General features: G+C 50.0%; 1 pseudogene; it reads right to left on the reverse strand.

The window, feature by feature from the left end:
* Nucleotides 1-299: 299 nt before the first annotated feature.
* On the reverse strand, nucleotides 300-1554 carry LOC117849246 (putative cyclin-dependent kinase F-2; annotated as a pseudogene).
* Nucleotides 1555-2443: the final 889 nt, after the last annotated feature.

Below are 2443 nucleotides of genomic sequence, written 5' to 3' on the forward strand. Positions count from 1 at the left end.
GATTCTAAATATAGTGGCTAATTATTCCTCAGAGCACTTCCGAGGTGGTGGATGTCTTCATGGAGTATGAGTGGAGTGTGGGTGGAGGTCTTCGGTGATCTTGCTTCTTCGGTGCTTGATGAATCATGGCGCTGAACTAGAAAGCGTCCATGCATATAAGATTCAAATCGCAACATGTATCCTCGAGGTTTCAGCGAGTAAGATTTGTTTTCTATGCAAGTAGATCAAAAGGTACAAAAGTCAAGGCGTGATGAGCACAGTGAAGTATGAACTTGCAACAATCTGCAACAAAGGGCGGACGGTGGATCGTCCATATGCTGTTTTGTATTATTATTACATCATCAGGCTGAACAATGCCTTTGGCCTAAGCAATCCAAGCGCACGCTCAACACATGTAACGACCTGTGACCACACCGTCGTAACCATGGCTCCTTGAGATCAATGGTCAGGAACCCTTTCAGCAGCTCGAATCCGCTCTTGGTCTCTTGGAGAGCACCTCCTCCGGGAACAGGTCGCGCAACCGGTTGCGGTGCCCTACCCGCCGCTGTCGTGCCCTCCACCGCTGCACCTCGTCGGCGAGCTCCGGGCTGGGCTTCAGCGCCTGCCACGCCCTCCTGCCCGGCACGCCGAGCACATCGAAGATCTGCTAGAGCTGGCCCGTAATGTCCTCCCCCGCGAACGGCACGTCGTCGCCGAGGAGCTCCGCCATGACGCAGCCGAGCGACCATGAGTCCACGAGCGTGTCGTAGTCTGGGTTCTCCAGCAGTGCCTCCGGTGCCATGTAGGGTATCGTCCCGATGATCCAGTGCGGCGGGTCCTTCTCGGCCGCGTACTTCGCCAGCCCGAAATCGCAGATATATCTTCAAGGCGCCGCCACCATCGCCGACGAGGATGTTCTCGGGCTTGATGTGCCGGTGCACGATCCCGTGCTGGTGCATCGCTTCGGCGCCGGGGAGCAGCCGCCGCATTATGCGGCGGACGTCGGCCTCCGGAACGGCCTGTCCCGTCGTCCCATCATTACGTTGAGGGTCGGCCCGACGTAGTCCATGACGAGGGAGTAGTCCCTGGTGCCCGGCGCGCGCGCGCGCCGTGGAGACCGACGAGCGAGGGGCGGCAGGCCGCCATGAAGCACGCCTCCCGCGGGAGGTCGAAGACGCCTTCGGATTAGTCGACGCTGCTCCAATTACCAGTTCGAGCAGGCCGGACGGACTTGACGGCGACGACCTGACCCGTCGCGCGGTGGCGCGCCTTGGAGACGACGCCGAACGCGCCCTCGCCGAGCCTACAGAGCTCCTGGTACCAGCGAGCGCTGCCCATGCGTTGCTTCCTCGTCCTCGGCTTCCCCTCGGCGGCAGCCGTTGCGGCGACGCCGTCGATCATGGCGGAGATGGCGGCCGCGCGCCTGGCGCTGATGGGTGTCCCCGCATTGCGATACTCCTCGATCATGTCGCAGACGGCCGCGAGTCGGGCGCCTACAGCGCTCGTTTCACTTGTGCAGGCGGCGGCGCCAACTTCCGTGGTGGCGGTGGCCATGGGGAGCGCAACGGCGTACATGTTCGCAGCAACTACTGGAAATTAAACTGGAGCCTCTTTGGAGGAGATGGATCGATACGGCAGGGGCCTCGGGTGTTTATATCGAGCCATCGGGGGAGCTCTTCCTGCTGCTGATCAACTCGAGTTCGGAGTCCCAGAGCCGTATCGGACCTGGTATTAATCTCCGTACTTCGTCGAGATTTTTTTTCTAAAACATGCATTGATGTCTTCATAGGTGTCGCAAAAATTTAACTACTCCGTCTCATCGAAATATTTATCGATATTAAGTTTTTCTTGTAACGTTTCACCATCATCTTATTCAAAAATCTTTTGTAATAAAAGATAACTTATACTTAAAATACATTTGATAATAAAGTGGGTCACAAATAAAATAAATAATACTTACATAATTCTTTATTATCGATATTAACTTTTTCTCGCAACATTTCACCATCCATCTTATTCAAAAATCTATTGCAATAAAATATAAGTTATGCTTAAAATACATTTGATAATAAAGTGAGTCACAAATAAAATAAATAATACTTACACAATTTTTTGAATAATACGAATGGTCATGACCAAAAGTCAATAATGACAATATTTCGATACGGAGATATTATTTTTTTTGTGATTGAAACTATTTCAAATACTGCCACTTGAATAGTAGGTACTCCCTCCGTTCCAAATTATTAATTATTTTGTTTTTTATATGCTCATATATTTTATTATGCATTTAGATATAATATATATCTAAGTGCATAGAAAATCTAGTAATTAAAAAATCAAAACAACTAATAATGGAGGCATATAGTATCAATTCAATGTCATAGTTTTAAAGGGATGGTGAGCAAACAAAAAATTTAATTTTGAAAACATTGGAATATAGCATCAGGAACAAAATTTGTTC

The sequence above is a fragment of the Setaria viridis genome, chromosome 3 (assembly GCF_005286985.2).
Source record: "Setaria viridis chromosome 3, Setaria_viridis_v4.0, whole genome shotgun sequence".
Taxonomy (NCBI): domain Eukaryota; kingdom Viridiplantae; phylum Streptophyta; class Magnoliopsida; order Poales; family Poaceae; genus Setaria; species Setaria viridis.